The 18,868-nt window shown below is 36.2% G+C and overlaps 1 pseudogene; it reads right to left on the minus strand.

The window, feature by feature from the left end:
* Positions 1-3,589: 3,589 nt before the first annotated feature.
* Positions 3,590-4,892, minus strand: LOC100437247 (26S proteasome regulatory subunit 4-like; annotated as a pseudogene).
* Positions 4,893-18,868: the final 13,976 nt, after the last annotated feature.

Consider the following 18,868-nt stretch of genomic DNA (forward strand, 5'->3'; position numbering starts at 1 on the left):
TTTACAACACCACCCAGCTGTCAGAAAAACAAGCTATGAAAAAAGAATATATCCATGTGCTCCGCAAAGTAGTACTAGACTTCCAGTCATCCCAGACCAGGTGCCAGACAAGAAAATAAGCAAGTCTTTAGACGATTCCATTTGTGCTCATACATTCATTCTTAGACTTTGAGTCTCCCCAGACCCAACAATGTAAGGCAAAGTCAAGCCTTTCCTGTTGTACTCTGTTCGAACTACTGACCACTGAGTCTGTGAGCAAAATAAAGTTGCTGTTTTAAGAGGCTACATTTTAGAGCAATGTGTTAGGCAGCAATACTAACTGGAAAACAAATGATGACTTTTTAAAGTTCTAAAACTTTTTTTCACTTAAATGCATTATTAATCCTACTAAATCATCAGCAAAGAATGCTTCTTAATGGTTTCTATTAACTAGTAAAGTAAAAACTATATAAACTAATGATCTCTAATATGCATAGTTACTGCAAATGCTTCCATTGCATTCACGGAACATTCCCCCCCGAATAGGATTGGGGAAAATGGAATATTTACCTATCCAAAAACATTCATGAAAAGAATACCCTACACCCAATTTTATATTTTAAGAAACTTATAATTATGTCAGTTTCTCTCAAGAGAAAATGAGTTAAAATCCACAGCAGCGGAAAGGACATTTGGGAAAGGTAAAAATGTTCTAAACTAACACCTTTACATTTCAAGCAGTTTGTATCCAACCTGCTGATAAAAGGAGTGCTGGGAATGGAAGACTGTAGTCCCTTAAAATGACACAGAAAGGGGGAAGGGAAGTGCTGGGTAGAGGAAGGGTGTAGTCCCTGGCTAGGGCTCCACCCCCGCAGACCGAGATAAGGACAGTCACTCCTGCCTTCATGCCCAAATGTTGCCTTTCCCAAGACCACTCTGGCCTGCCACACCCCCATCCTGTGCCTATAAAATCCTGAGACCCTAGCGGGCAAACACACAAGCAGCTGAATGTCGTGAAAAACACATTGGCAGAAGAAGACACAACTGCTGGTCATCAAGAGCATGCTGGCAAAAGAGCATGCCAACAGGCACCAGCAGGCTGGCAGGCCATAATCCATGGAACGAGGCCGTTTGGCGAGAGCAGTTGGAGGAGACCTGGGGCCACTGAGCGGCCCAACTCCAGGGGAAATTATCTCCCTTCTGGCTCCCCAATCAGCAGAGAGCTACTTCCACTCAGTTAAACTTTGCACTCATTCTCCAAGTGCACATGTCATCCTATTCTTCCCGTACGCCAAGGCAAAAACCCAGGATACAGAAAGCCCTCTGTTGTTGAGACAAGGTAGAGGGTCTAATTGAGCTGGTTAACACAAGCTGCCTATACGCTGTAAACTAAAAGAGTACCCTGTAGCACATGCCTCCTGGGGCTTCAGTTGTAAACATTCACCCCTAGTCACTGCCATTGGGTCAGAGCCCCACAGCCTGCCCATCTGTATGCTCTTCTAGAGGTTTAAGCAGCAGGGCACTAAAAAAGTAAGCCACACCCCATCACACACCCTGCGAGGGGGACAAGGGAGCCTTTTCTGTTTCACTACTGGGCTACATCTGGGCTTAAATAATTATTGTTCAAATTGACACTTGGGAAGATAAAATCATTACTCTAACCATGTCCTTTAGGATAAATTACAAATTTTATTACATTTTTTCTGTATAAAATTAGCTCTAACTACATTTTCAATTAAACCTATATTTTAAATATTTAGTAAATGGCATTTAATAATTATACATTGATATGCAAATGATTACTTCCTACATTAGGCACACTTTTATCCTTTCAATAGGTTAAGCATAGTCTGTAATTAGTAGTCCAAAAAGATTTATAGTTGATGTGTAATTAATTTTATAGAGAGTTCATTGTGGAAAGAGACTTGCTTTTACCTCCCTGAATCTGAGTTCTTTCCTCTACATTTTAATCAACTTAATATGACCAAATATTTCTATTGTTATTATCTTATTTTAAACCATCAGCACATCACTGAATTTATGCAAGTAAAATTGTCTCTGTTTGCAGATGGCATAATCATATATATAAAACACCCTGAAGACTCCACCAAAAAGCTGTGAGAACTAATACATGAATTAAGTTGCAGGATATGAAATCAATACACAAAAATCAGTAGTATTTCAATACACCAATAATAGTACTATTTGAAAAAAATTAAAATTCATTTAAAATAGTATAAAAAAATAAGATAAAATACCTAGAAATAAACATAACCAAGGAAGTGAAAGAGCTCTACAACAAAAACTATGAGACATTGATAAAACAAATTGAAGAGAATACAAATAAATGGTAAGATATCCCATGTTCATGGACTGAAATAATTAATATTGCTAAAATGTCCACATTACCCGAAACAATCTACAGAGTCAATACAATCCCTATCAAAATACCAATGACATTCTTTACAGAAATAGAAAAAACAATCTTAAAATGTATATAAAATGCAAAATACCCCAGATAGCAAAAATAATCTTGAGCAAAAAAATAAAGTTAGAGACATCATACTACCTGACTTTAAAATATACTACAAAGCTATAGTAACCAAAACAGCATGCTACTGGCACAAAAACAGATGCATAGACCAATGGAATAGAATAGAGAATCCAAAAATAATTCCATGCATTTATAGCCAATTGATTTTCAAAAAAGGTGCCAAGAACACACATTGAGGAAAGAACAGTCTCTTCAATAAATGATGTTGGGAAAACTGAATAATTATTTGCAGAAGAAAGAAACGAGACCTCTACCTCTCACTGTATACAAAAATCAACTCAAGGTAGATTAATGACTTAAATGTCAGAAGTAAAACTATGAAACTACAAGAAGAAAACATAGGGGAAATGCTCCTTGAAGTTTGAGCAAAAATTTTTTTACTCAGATCTCAAAAGACCACATAACAAAAGCAAAAATAGACTAATGGGATTAAATCAAACTAACAATCTTCTACGCAACAAAGAAAACAATCAGTAGAGTGAGGAGACAACCTATAGAATGGGAGATAATATTTGCAAACTAGGCATCTGACAAGGATTTAAAATTCAGAATATATAAGAAACTAAAAAACTCAATAGCAAAAAATCAAATACTCTGATATAAAAATACACAAAAGATCTGAATAGATATTTCCTAAAAGAAGACATACAAATGACCAACAGGTATATAAACAAATGCTCAACAGTACTAATGGTCAGGGAAATGCAAATCAAAGCCACAACAAAACATCATCTCACCTTAGTCAGAATGTCTACTATCAAAAAGACAAAAAATAACAAATGCTAACTAGGATTTGGACAAAGGGAAACTGTGTGTGTGTGTGTGTGTGTGTGTGTGTAAGAGCACACTTTATTGGGAAGCAGGGGGCTATACAGTGAGCAACAGATGAAGGCTGCCCAGTGGGCATTTTATATATCATACTCCGAAAGACACACAGGGTGTTTTGCTAATAAAAATCAATTGGAAAATGGATTCCTTTGAGCAACTTCTCCAACCTCATCCCTTTTAGGGGTCAGGATATCTCCCAACTATTTTTCTGATGGCAACTGTGGTTTACTAGAGATATAGCCCCTCAGGGGTGCCCCTATTTTTTATAAGGAATATTTTCTTATGATTTTTTGAAGTCTTCATTTGTTACTTTCATTCTACATTTTCTTAAGGTCATCAGATCACCTTCGGTACAGATTGCCTTGATGTCAGCACCAGAGAGGTCATCTTTAGCAGTAATCAAGTTGTCCAGGGTTACATCACTGGCCAAAGTCATGTTGTTCGTGTGAATCTGAAAAATGTACTTTTCATCATTTTATCAGGCAGGGGGAATTCAATCTTCCTGTCAATGCAGCCTGGCGTGGTAAGTGTTGGATCCGAAGTTTCTATTTGGTTTGTAGCTGTGATAACTTTAATATCTCCCCTTGAATCAGATCCATACAACTGGTTCAACAGTTCCAACATTGTTCACTAAATTTCTCTCTCACCACCAAAATTTGAGTCATATTTTTTTCCAATGGCATCAATTTCATCAATAAACATGATGAAAGGTGCATATTCTTCAGCAGCTCAAAACAATTCCCATGTGAGTTTGGGCCCATCACCAAGGTACTTCTGAATAAGTTCAGAACCAACCACCCTCAAGAAAGTGGCTGAGGTTTGACATGCTACTGCTTTGGCTAACTAGGTTTTACTGTGGCATATGGACCATAGAGAATGACCCCCTTATCTGGCTTTAAACCCATCTCTTCATAATATTCAGGATGAGTGAGAGGAAGCTCCACAGATCTCTTACTTAATTTCCTGGATTTGGTTGTCCACTCACAATACTGGCATAGGTCTCCTGGGGACCATTTCCACCTTCATCACTGTGACTAGGAAATCTGTGTCATTCATCAGCACCTTTATCATGGCATTCAACTTGCGGTTGAGCAGGACTAAGAAGCCAGTTCCAGCAGATCCTCGTCTACAAATAAAAGAAAGCTGATGTAGTGTTCTGACCCCACATATCTAGACACAATGGTGTGACTGCCATCAATGATCTCTTCCAAGGTTTCTAGTGTCATAGTGGTCCCCTTCAGGTCATTCCTCCTAATGCTTTTCTTCTAATGGTTTTGTCTGTTCCTGATTTCTAATGGCTTCTTCCTCCATGAGAATAGAGTCTTTCATTCTCACCAATTTCAATAATTTTAACTGGCATTGAGTGTGAGGTATCACCAGTGGCAGTTTGCTGGCAGCATCTGGTCTCTTTGGTTTCTCCTTCTTTTCCCCCACTGTAATTGGTACAAGAGGTTCATATTTCTTTTTCTTGTTCTTGTCATCCTTCTTGCCACCTTTAGGACCATAACCACCACTCTGACTTTGACCCATCTTGCCTTGGCAACTCGAGTTTCTGCTGCCAGAAGTACTTCCACCCAAAAGGAGAATTCTTATACACTGTTGGTGGCAATGTAAATTAGTACAGTCATTATGAAAGCAGTGTGGATGCTCCCCAAAAAATTAAATATAGAGTTACCATATGATTCAATAATCCCATTATTGGGTATATATCCAAAAAAAGGAAATCAGTATGCCAAAGAGATGTCTTCACTCCCATGCTTATGGCCATGCTATTCGCAATAGTCAAGATGTGAAAGCAACCTAAGTGTCCATCAATAGATGGATAGATAAAGAAAATGTGATATATCGGGGGTTGGGGGAAAGGGGGAGGGAGAGCATTAGGACAAATACCTAATGCATGCGGGGCTTAAAACCTAGATGACGAGTTGATGGGTGCAGCAAACCACCATGGCACATGTATACCTATGTAACAAACCTGTCCATTCAGCACATATATCCCAGAACTTAAAGTAAAATTTAAAAGAAGAAAATGTTTTATATATGATATATATGTGTATATGATATATATGTACACACAATGGAATACTATTCAGCCATAAAACAAATGAAATCCTGTCATTTGCAATAACATGAATGAACCCAGAGGACATTGTGTTATATAATCTAAACACAGAAAAACAAACACGAAACACCACATAATCTTGCTTGTGTGTGGAATCTAAAAAATGCTGATTTCATAGAAATAGTACAATAGTTGTTACCAGAGGCTGGGGAAGGTAGTGGGGAAAAGGAACAAGGAGAGATTAGTCAAAAGGTACAAAGTTACAATTAGGAAGAATTCGTTCTGGTGTTCTGTTACCCAGTAGAGTGACTATAGCAAATAACAATGTGGTACATATTTTAAGATAGCCAGAAGAGAAGAGTTCCAATGTTATCACCACAAAGAAATGATAAAGTGATGGATATGATAAATGGAAATGATAAAGTGATGGATATGATAATTACCCTAATGTGATCATTATATAATGTATTCATGCACTGAAACATTACATGTATCCCATAAATATGTATAATTATTATGTGTCAGTTACAAATTCAAAAATTAATACTAAAAAAAGAAATGGAGCTAAATCTTGGAACTAAAAAGATCAAGTCCAGTGGCGTGTAACTCATTAGGCTCTATCCTCTGTGTTATAATATTCACAAATATGATTTCATAAAAAATGGCATCACATGCAAAATGTATTTTTATTTGCTTTGAATTGTAGATCTATTTCTATTTTCTGCTTGCTTTTGTGCTTTTTCATGCCAACCTTTCATGAATATTTCAGCATAATCTTTTGTTTGTTTCTAGAGAAATCCTGCTCATGAAAATCGCTTATCACCCCTCAGCCTCATCCCTGAGCATTAAAAAAACCATGTTCTTAGGGCACAAAAGGATAACCTCAAGTAATAGAAGTGAGTTTTCATTCAACCCCTTCCTAAGCGAAGTGAGATAACAAGACAATTATACATTGTAATATTAATTCTTTAGATTACATGCAAATTAGTCCTACTTGGTTCAAATAACTCTGTTTTTTTCTACTGCCCACAGAATAATTATTTAACACCTATCTTGGCCCTAGATATTTAGACTTTTACCCAAAAAGCTTAGTGTATTTATTTTCTACTGATTGCTATAACAAATTACTACAAACTTGATCACTTAAAACAACAGAAATTTATTGTCTCACTGTTTTGAGGCCAGAAGTCTGAAATTAAGGTGTTGGCAGAGCTGCACTACCTCTGGAGGATGTATGGGAGAATCCATTCCCTGCCTCTTTCAGCTTCTGGTGGTTTGCCATATTCCTTGATTTGTGTTCACATCACTCCAGTTTCTGCCTCAGAGTCACACTGCTTCCTTCCCTTGTGTGTTTCTTTTGTAAGGACCCTTGTCACTGGATTTAGAATCTATCTGGATAATCTAGCATCTCCTCACATCTTCATTTCAAAATCTTTAACTAAATTACAACTGCAAACACCCTTCATTTACACATTCCAGAAGTTAGGACGTGGACATATTTTCGGCAAGGCCACCATTCAGCCCGCTAGACTTTGATTAAGTTTTACTCATGAGTTCCTCTTTATTTTACCAATCAGACATGATACCTCTTTATTCATCTTTAGGATGTTAATGCTGGATGAAAATACTTTGTACCTGTATCATTTGTGGCATACTCAATCGCAAGAATTGTGATGTGGTTTGGCTGTGTCCCCACCCAGATTGTAGCTCCCACAATCCCTATGTGTCATGGGAGACACCCAGTGGGAGGCAATCAAATCACAGGGGTGGGTTTTCCCGTGCTGTTCTCTGAATAAGTCTCACGAGATCAGATGGTTTTATAAAGGGGAGTTCCCCTACACATGCTCGCTCTCTCTCGCTCTCTCTCTTGCCTGCCAGCATGTAAGATGTGCCTTTGCTCCCTTCTCCCTTCTGCCATGATTGTGAGGCCTCCCCAGCCATGTGGAACTGTGAGTCAATTAAACCTCTTTCCTTTGTAAACTACCCAGTCTCAGGTATGTCTTTATTAGCAGTATGAGAACAGACTAATACAAATTGTTTTATTTTTCAACTCTAATTAGAAAAGAGACACATATAACAAATATCAGTCAAATAAATAATTGAGACTGCATAAAATCTTCAGCATTGCAATCACACTCTGAATGTTATTTTATACAGAAAGTCTTGAGCAACTAAAATTAACACACTCTCAAAGTACAAAAATCTACAAAGGAACATATAGATGAAATTATTCACACATTTCCATTTATATTAACAGAATAATTTTTCTTTTAATTTATATTGGGTCACTTTATTCTATAGTTAGATCATATCAGTTTCTTCCATTCCTTCTTCAAATAGTAGTGAATGCTGCTCGGTTCAAACCTTCTCTTTTCATATGCCTTATCTCTGTTAATGACATCATCATCCATTAAAAGCTGGAAATGTGCCATTGCATTCTTCTCCTTCTTTCACCTGTTCCATAGCCAGTCACTGGTAAAGTCCCATGGATCTTACCTTCTAAATATCTTTTAATGCATTAATTCTCTCCACCTGTCTTCCCTATTTCCCCCGTTGTCTTGGTTCAGACACTTATCAACTCTTATTTGATCAATGTAAATAGTAATGTAATATTCCTAGTTCCCATAAGGCCCCTCCGATGACTTCCCACACACTGCCTTTCATTACTGGTCCCTTTCCAAAACACAAACCCACTCACTTCATTCTCTGACTTAGAAAACTCCCAGAGTTCCATGTTCACATGCTAAAGTCTGAATTATGCTTTATGACATACAAACCTATCTAGAATCTCTTCCAATGACCTCCAACTCCCCCCACATTCCAGCTAAATTGAAGTTTACACTATTCTTGAAGAATCTTCTAATTATTTTGCTCTTGAGTTTTTTATTTGGAAAGCTCAGTACTAACTACTCTTTATCCTTGTTCAATGACACATTCCTATTTATCTTTCAATAAACAATTCAAATATCTCCCATTCTGTGACATCTGCCTCCAAAAGTTCTTATTGATCACGGTGATATTTTTATATATAAAAAATAGGATTGGCTGGGTGTGGTGGCTCACGCCTGTCATCCCAACACTTTGGGAGGCCAGGAGGGCGGATCACGAGGTCAGGAGATCGAGACCATCCTGGCCAACACAGTGAAACCTCGTCTCTACTAAAAACCCAAAAACTTAGCCGGGCGTGGTGGTGGGCGCCTGTAGTCCCAGCTACTCGGGAGGCTGAGGCAAGGAGAATGGCGTGAACCCGGGAGGCAGAGCTTGCAGTGAGCCCAGATGGTGCCACTGCACTCCAGCCTAGGTGACAGAGCGAGACTCCCTCTCAAAAAAAAAGGATTAACATTTATATATTACTCACCTGTAAGGCCTATTGTTAAAATGTTGAAATAGTTTCATTCTGCCTTTATTATTAGGTAGAGTCCTAAATTATCTTCCCAATGATCATGGCTGCCAGGTCCTCCTCTGGAACCTCAAATCTCCCCATCATCAAATACTAAAAGAGAAATACTTGATTCTCCAAGGAGGCTGCAGGAACTTGTTGCAATACCTTGGCTAACAATGATTCTGATTTGTCAATGCCTGTATGTTGTTATAATTTTTAAGATTTTTCAATATTACCTCTGACTAAGAAGGAAATCAGAGAATTAATACTCTCTGAATTTTATAATTTAGAGCATCTTCCATGAGTAGAAACTATTCAATTATGCTAGAATCTCAAGAGTTAATCATACGCCCTTAAAGGATCTATAGTTAGCAAGAAAAATAATATATTTATGTACATAAACTAATATATCTCATAGCATATAACTGAGTCACGCATAGTACAAAGAACTATGTGTTACAGAAGAGGAAGCAATCACTGCTGGCCGGATGAAATAGAAATGAAACCTGACAATGCACACAATTTTAGTAAAGGTAGAAAGGTACATCAGGAAGGCAATTCCCAGACGAGCTGAATATTTGGTGCAAGGGATAACTAAGATAATAGTGATAGAGGCAAGAGACAGACAAATGCTGTCCAGGTCATTGTGCACAGGGGGTTTGCCTAAACGTGCCCATGGTGAAAAATCCCATCCCTTAACACTTGCGCAGTAAGGGAAATAAATCAATGTGGAGTGGCTCAGACTAGGGGCCCACATGTGCACTGGAAGAATGGGGTGGAGCCACGAGGAATTGGTGCCTTATGCAGGGGAGGAGCCGAGCCTCTTCAGCACATGATGGGTGGCCTGGTATTCAATTTTTGTGAGGTAGAAAACCTGCGTCCAGGACTCCTCTTTTTGTTGAGAGCTTTCCTTTTGCATAATAAATTCCGCCCTCCTCGCCTTTCAGTGTGTCTGCGTCCCACACTTTTCCTGGTCATGAGGCAAGAATCTGGATTTTAGCTGAACTAAGAAGAAAAAAATCCTGCATCAATAGTATGTGCACAATGATAGTGGTTAAATCAGTTTGACCCAAACATTTGATGTACATAAGTAAACAGGAAAAATTAAGCCAATAAATATATGATGAGAAGCATGACAAGGAAGACTAAGGAGTGGGCATTTGTTCAATGGGAAGGGGGTTTTTTTGGCAATATTATTTAATTGTGGGGAAAAAAAGAGCAGGTAATTGTTAATAAAGCAATGGTTAAAACAGTTATGATACATTCATATGATGGAATTTTTTATAAATGGGGTAGATCCATATTTATTGACAGAAACCACTAAGACAGACTAACTTATAAAAGCAAGTCCGAGTCAGTGCACTCTCTCTAGCTCTGTTTCTCACCCTCTCCCTTCTTTTAATCAAAAACAGTACCTGTAACTTATTTGAAGAATTTTGAAAGCTTATATAGAAAACTATATAAGAAAGCTTATATAGAAAACTATATCCACCATTTAATAGGATTTTATAAATGTTATGCTTCATAAGAATATTATTTAACAGAGGCATTGAAGATATTTAAGCATGGGAATAATATGATAGAAACTGTTTTTGTGGGGAAAATTATTTTTAATCCTTAAGACATGGAAGAATTTTCAAAATTTGAGAAGTGTTTATTTTTTATTAACTTTAGTATTAGAGTGTAATTTTTTTATTTTAATTTTTACAGAAAAAGTTTGAGTTTTTTCCACTGATGTTGATTTTCAAAGACAGAAACTAAATTTGTAAGTGTAGATGTAGATGTTTCCTGATTACTAAAAAATTGTTCAGTGGCTTTCTCTTTAACTGTTCTAAACAACACACAATTACTGTGCTTTGCAATTGTTTGTTTCCCAAAGGGAACAACTCTTCAAAACCTGAATGCAAAGAATGTGCTAAATAAGCCTCCAGTGATCAAATAAGGCATCTCTGCAAGAAACATTTGAAAATAAAAATATCCTTCCGTATTATCTATGCCACAAATTGGGCTGTTTCTTTAATGCACGCCAGTGGACTTCATTTAAAAGAATATATGATTCCACAAAAAAGATTTGAGGGGGAGTTTTATGGATGAAAAAGGAAGATTAAAATTAACTTCATTGTCCCCTTCTCCACTAATAACACTTACTAGATGAAAACGGGAGAAGGAGGTATCTTTTGACGTCAAGATCTATACAGAATTACTTGGTGAATTTTGTTGTTTCATTCAAGACTATTTTCAATATAAATTTTTTTCCCCTTTGCCTCAAAGTTCTTGCCAAATTGCTGCTACCTGTTAAGGCAAGTGGGGACTGCTACTGAATAATTTGTACCAGCCTGTAGACATGGAGAGTACTTCAAAAGCATACCAAGTTGGCACACTGAACAAATATTTTTTATGAAAATATTTTATTTTTTGAGTTGGAGTTTGAACAAGACACTAAAGGCAATTAAACTCAGTAAGGTCCTAGAAAACTTTAAATTTAACATTTCATCACTTAAAAGAAACAAAGCCAGTTCTTTTTTCTTATGTGGTCAATTAAGAAATAATGAAATTAGAATAATGAGAAAGATATGCTCATATATTCTAAAGCCAGTCGGCTGTGTTCAATGTTATGATTGAATTACCCCTACATTATTTTGTGGAATCTCAAAAGACTAGCCTGGCACATTTAAAAATAAAAGAAAAATTTACCTTTGGGTTAAACATAACAATGTGTATTATATGTCTAATTACATTTATATAATTACACAAGACATACATATATATGACACAAATATACATATATTTATATACATATATACATTTGATGATTTATAAAAACAATGATTGGTTTATATAAGCTAAAATGTTCTAATGAGACCAAATTACTGAATTTGCTTTAGAAACTTATTTTCATGAAATCTACAATGTTCAAACTCTTAACATTTACAAAATATGCAGCTCTCCTTGTAGGAGGTGTCATGATAAAAGCAGATCATTTGAAAAAGCAAGTTGTCAGTTCCTTGTTGATGCTATCAAATGTTACAGCATTAAATATGTGACCAGGAGTGAAGTCTTCATACCCCCCCACCAATATTTTGCTTTTATTTTTTCAACTTTTATTTTAGATTTGGGGGTATATATGCACGTTGTTACCTGTGTATATGACATGATGCTGAGGTTTGGGATACAAATGATCCCATCACACAGGTACTGAGCATAGTATCCAACATTTTGTTTTTCAACCTTTGCCCCGACCCCTTTCCCCATCTAGTGGTTCCCAGTGTCTATTATAGCCATCTTTATGTCCGTGAGTACCCGATGTTTAGTTCTCACTTATTAGTGAGAACATGCAGTATTTAGTTTTCTGTTCCTGCATTAATTTACTTAGGATAGTGGCTTCTAGCTGCATCCATGTTGCTGGAAAGGACATGACTTGGTTCTTTTCTGTGAATCTATAGTATTCCGTGGTGTACAGATACCATATTTTCTTTATGCAGTCCACCACTGATGGGTGCCTGGGATGATTCTATTTCTTTGCCATTGTGAATAGTGCTGCGATGAACGTGCAAGTGCACATGTCTTTTTGGTAGAATGTTCTGCTTTCTTTTGGCTATATAGCCAGTAATGGGATTGCTAGATTAAATGGTTGTCCTGTTTTAAGTTCTTTGAGAAGTCCTCAAACTGCTGTCCACAATGGCTGAATTTACATTTCCACCAACAGTATATAATGCTCCCTTTTATCTGCAGCCTTGCCAACATCTGTTGTTTTCTGACTTTTTAATCATAGTCGTTCTGACTAGTGTGAGATAGTATCTCATTGAGACTTTGATTTACATTTCCCTGATTAGTGATGTGCAGCATTTTTCATGGGTTTGTTGGCCAATTGCACATCTTATTTTCAAAAATGTCACTTCATGTCTTCTGCCCATTTTTTAATGAGGTTATTTGTTTTTTCCTAGTTCATTAAGTTCCTTATAGATTCTAGCTATTAGACCTCCCTGGAATGCATAGTTTGCAAATATTTCCTCTGATTCTATAGGTTGTCCATTTACTCTTTTGACAGTTTCTTTTGCTATGCAGCTTTTTGATTAGGTCCCACTTGTTAATTTTTGTTTTTGTTACAGCTGCTTTTGAGGACTTAATCATAAATTCTTTGCCAAGATTGATGTCCAGAATGGTGTTTCCTAGGTTTTCTCCTAGGATTCTTATAGTTCGAGGTCCTATATTTAAACTTTTAATCTATCTTGAGTTAATTTTTGTATATGGTGAAATGTAGGGGTCCAGTTTCATTCTTCTACATATGGGCTAGCCAGCTTTCCCAGTACCATTTATTGAGTAGGGAGTCCTTTCTCCATTGCTTATTTTTGTCAACTTTGTGGAAGATCAGAAGGCATTTACTTCCCTTGATAGTCATGGGATGGCTGATTGGCTGGTAGTAAATGGACAATACTGAGCTAAATGTAAAATGATCACCAAAGCAAATGGCTATTTAAGAGTTAAGGTGAGAAAGAAAAGAAAAAAGAATTTGAAAGTCAATGGAATTTGCCAAGCTTTTTTATTCAAAGAAACATTTTACCTTGAATGTGCTTTCATTCAAGTGGCAGTATGAATAGATATAGATGTGCAGTTTATTTGGGCTTTCATAACAGATATGTGTAATATATATGATATTATATTCAAGAATACATATATTCAGGAATAGTCTTAAGGTCAAAATTTCTTGCTTTCATGAAGAGCTTTAGATATTAAGTTTAAAACAACATAGAAAAAGCTACGTTTTGTTTTTCTTTGCTTTGCTTTTTATTCTTCCTCCAAAGGAATGTATTTAAAATAAAAAATAACTAAGATATGTTTTCCTACAATAAAGAAACTGTACCTTTAAAATTCAGGAAAAAAAAAAAATCTGACCGAACGGCACATCAGGGCTTCAAGTCCCATTGCAGTTTTTCTCTGACTGATATTCACAATCCCTAAATTACAGAGGAATTGAAAACAGCAGAGGCAAACTTAACAATTCAGTAGTCAAAACCAAGTTGCTTTGTCATCAAAATAAAATAAAATGTATCAGTAATCTTACACATAAACAACAAAAATCCTTACTCCTGGTGAGGCTTACCAGAGTTGATCTGGAATTGTACAATGCATATAAAATTACCCCATTTGTTCAGTTAGGATTTTACTCTAACAAACAACTTTTATCTGTTTACCCTAGGCCATTCAAGGGATATGTATTTGTATTTGTAATTCACACATATGTATGTTATTTATTTTCTCAGAAACTCACAAAGGGTGCAATGGAGAAATTAATATTCACTTAAATGTCATATTAAACTTGCCAACGTAAGTCATGAATGTCCTCTTTGATATGCCTAAGACCGTGCCTCACTCCTAAGGCTAGCTCTTTTGTTGGTTCATGTGTCCAGGACTTAGTACAGTGCCCACAGTTAGAAGACGCATATTATATGTGTTGAGTGGATCAATTGAACGAATGGGAACAATTCTAATGCTGTTCTTAAGCTTTACATTTTACTAAAGTTCAAACTAAGAGACAAGTCTGGACTTTGCAGAGGGGGCACTAAAGATTTGGAAACATTTAAAAATATTGAAGAATCACAGAGAAAATTTTTCATTGAAATTGATTCCCGTGCTCTGCAGGAATTACTAATCGAGATCACTAATCGAATTACTAATCGAGTTTGCTATTCTCGATTTAGTAAGACTGAGGATGCAGTGGGCATGTGTGCATTTTTAACAATAGCCCCAGGTGATTTTAAGGTCATTTTCAAGGTGACCAAAACCAAATATTTGTACAAAAGAGCTATAATGTACCATTCATTATCTTCATGAAGAACAGAGTAGATGTCAGAGTCACAGAAATTAAATACATGTGCCTTATCGGATTTTGACTGTGTGTGTATGTTTAACAGTTAGCATGAATTTAAGTTACTCTAAGCCATTATGTTTAAAATAAATTTTAATAGTTAAGAGAAATATTCAGGCCTTAGAACAAAATATAAGGCTTATATTTTCTAGGAACTGACAGTTGTCCTGTACTACTAAGGTGGAAACTCAAACTAGCAGAGAAGTGGGCGTTGTAAATCAAAAGCCTGAATTGACCTGCATTGTATCTTTAAAAAGACAACATACATAAGAAGACTGGGATACTCAGGATCCTTTTGTACAAATTGCTCCTAAGAATCCAGCTTTGAGAAAAGAGATGAAAACTGTTTAACTATATTATATCTAGGGAGACTTGATAATAAAAGAATACAGAAAAAGCAAGCTATAAGCATCTTCAAAATGCCTGGAAATTCTTTTACATTAAATTGGCATTAAATTTTTATTTTTATTTCTATAAGCTATATATTATTTTACTACTGATGTTGTTTTAGTTTTTAAATTTTTAATATACTCACACATATAAAATGCAATTAATAAAGGATTTGTAGGGGAAAAAAAACCCTCACCATTCCCAATTTGCAGTCCTGCAACCTAAAGATAATCTATTTAATTATTTTAATTATTTATGATTTATATCTGATGATTATATTCACATTTCTAAATTATGTTTTATCACTTTTTATTTATTCTTCATTTTAACACTAGTAACTCACATTATTATTATAGTAAGTATTTAGTTCACACTGCCGAATATAGCATTATTATTTAAATAATAAACATTTACCTTTATATATTGTCCATCACATGGGCATGTTCTGAAGATTTTTTCTGTGAAATGAGAAAATATCTTTCCCCATCAGCTCTCCTTCTACCTCCAAAAGTCTTACTTTCACTTTGTTAAAATAAATGTGAAGCCATTTAATTCTTCTGCATCCATTATTAAATCTGCCAATGGATTGATTTTAAAAGTGAAACATCTGTAAGCAGTGTTTGTATTATATAATTTAATATTATTTACCAATTGGTACACTGGGTTATACTCTTCCTGGAATTACTTATTGCCAGTCTTTTATCTGTCCCATAACTTGCATTTGTTTTCCTCATTTTTTTCAGTTTTTAAAATTATTTATACGTCAAGTTCTCTTTTTCCTGGACACGTCTCTCTTAGATATCTCCTTCCAGGATTTTGCTTTTGCCTACTTTAACTTGGCTAATTACACTCAAGATCAGCTGCACTCATTTCTGTCACTACCATTTTGGACTCAGTGCTTCTTCTTTCTTGGTTTATGCCATCATCTGCCACCAGCAGATCTTTGAGTAATATTCTGTGTGGGTTTTTGGAGATACTTTCTGAGTTCTTGCATGCTTTTTCTGCCCTCAGGGTTGATACTTTCGGTATAGAATTCAAAGTTGAAAATACATCTCCTAAGAATTCTGAAGACATGTCTTGTTGTATTCCACGTTCCAGAGTTGTCAATGAAATGCCAAATTCTTGTTCCTTTGAAGACATTTTTGTTTCTTCTTCCAAATTGTTAGGTTCTCAAGTATGTATTGAGAACCAACAGGTGCCCTGGTTTATTGGTATCACATCCTAGAAGAAAACATAGAAATAAAGATAAGCCTGAGCCAACCTGGTATCTGTGAGCATAATAAAAGTGAGAATTTCACAAATCTATGTCTTTTTACAGTCTCCTTACACAATACTTGTTGGACCCTTTTAATTAGAAAACTTTTTTATCCCTCCCATACTGGAAGATGTCCTGAGTTTTTATTAAATACATTGCAAATTCTCTATAGGTTTTCTCTTTGTAGAAATTCTGTTAGTTATGATTAGACAGCCTGATATCATATAGAGCAGGGGTTTCCAACACCTGGGCTGTGGACTAGTACAAACCTATGGCCTGTTAGGAACTGGGCCACACAGCAGGAGGTGAGCAGCAGACAGGCAACTGGAGCTTCATCCCTATTTACAGTCACTCCCCATCAGTGGCACTACCCATTACCGTCTGAGCTCCACCTCCTGTCAGATCACCCCTGGCATTAGATTCTCATAGGAGTGGGAGCCCTATTGTGACCTGTGCATGTGAGGGATCTAGGTTGCACGCTCCTTACGAGAATCTAATAACTGATGATCTGTCACTGTCTCCCGTCACCCCTAGACGGGAGCAACTAGTTGCAAGAAAACAAGCTCAGGGCTCCCACTGAGTCCGCATGATGGTGCGTTGTATAATTATTTCACTATAAATTACAATGTAATAATAATAGAAATAAAGTGCACAAAAAAAGTACTGTGCTTGAATCATCCTGAAACCATCTCCCATCCCCATCATCCAAGGAAAAATTGTCTTCCTGGTGCCAGAAATGTTGGGGACCAACCCCCATCTGATATTGTTAAAACTTTCACAACACTATTTGTCAAAATAATATTCTTGGATTACATCCATCACAATCGTTTTGGGTTCTTAAGTATGACATTTCCTGAGCTCTATATCCGACTTCATGAGTAAGAATCCCTGCTGGTGGGATCCAAGGAACTGCCATTTAAATGTGCATGCTGGATAATTCTTATGTAAACTTACAGTGTGTGGTCACGTAGGCAAGTTACTAACTCCCCTGAGGCTATGTTTCCTAAAGAATAAAATCAGATAATAATAGTCCCTACTTTGGAGGGTTGTTATGAAGATTAAACAGTTAATATTTGCAAAAGACTTAGAGCAGTGCCTGATATATATATATAATCATAACTTAAGTGTTACATTTGTCACAATATAGTAAAAACCCCAAATCACATCAACATGTAGGTAGATATTTCATTAGATTTTCTATTCTCAGCAAGTACCTTCATATACACACAATCACAAAAAGATACATAAGCAGACACAGATTGACTAACATGGAAAATGAGTCTCTTCTTTTGATTTTTAGTGTATGTGGCCAAACTTCTTCAAAGCTCATTTAAATATTTCTCTTTTAATACTTTAATTTAACTTGATGTTCAAGGAGCATATGCAATGTTTACCTTTCTGTAGTCTGTATACAAGAAGTGTGGAGTTACCAACAGTCCTCTCATAATTTATTACACAGTGGCCTCTCTAGCCCCATCCTGTGTCACTTGCCCACTCTTGGCCAGGCAGGCCTATTGAACTACCTGCAAAACTCACCTGTACCACATTCTTGCACCTCTGCATCATTGAACTGCCTCTATCTATAAAGTCCCTCCCCTACTAAAACTCCTCTCACTGTCACTTTAAATTCTGATCAGTTAAAAAGATCAGCCTGATCTTTAAAAACTGATCCTTGAATTCACATCAGTTACCACCTGCACCCTGGTGAAGATTATTTACATGGGGGTCTTCCTCTTTTGTCAATGAATCCCTAGCAGTAGGAATGCTACCTGGTGTGTGCTTTATCAATGTTTATTGAATTAATAACAATGCAAACCATACAAACATTTTAAACGCTTACTAAAAAGTGTGAGCATTTTCTTTTACTAAAATATAACATTTTAATATCAGAAATTGGGTAGAAAAATAAGAACAACTTCCAGGGTGACTCTTACAGAGGTACAGAAACGATGTCTGAAAAAGGAATATGACGCACATGACTAGAAAGGTAAAGACAGAGGTGGCTGACATATCAGAGAAATGGGGCTGATAAACCATAAAGCCTTAATGAATATCTACTGCACACAATCCATGGCTGCTTTCACAACCAGAATTATAACAATGTATCCCATTGTCTTGATTAAAATATACAAGTTATTTAAAACTAAAATAGCTTAATTATTTAGTAAAGGCATAATAAATTAAATAATACCTATCCTCACATGACAGATACTAGACAAGCTTGTGTCTCGGTGTGCACATTTCGGTTGTCTTAATTAGACAGTATATGATTTATCAGGAAGCATGTTCAGTGTTACAAATAGCACCTCATCTACTATGCATTTCATCTGCCATTTGTCCATTATTTTTTGGTGATAGCACAATATCTACCTATGATAACTGCATGTTGGTAATTTATTTTTAATATCTTTCAGCTGGCTTGGCTGGAACTTAAAAATAGGTAATAACAGCACTGAGTCTTACAACAATATAATTTCTCCCTCTCTATTAGACACAAAATGACTACCTTCTGTGACATAGAAAAATAGTGAAAAGCATTTTCTAAGAGACTT

Source organism: Pongo abelii, chromosome 2 (assembly GCF_028885655.2).
Source record: "Pongo abelii isolate AG06213 chromosome 2, NHGRI_mPonAbe1-v2.0_pri, whole genome shotgun sequence".
NCBI lineage: Eukaryota > Metazoa > Chordata > Mammalia > Primates > Hominidae > Pongo > Pongo abelii.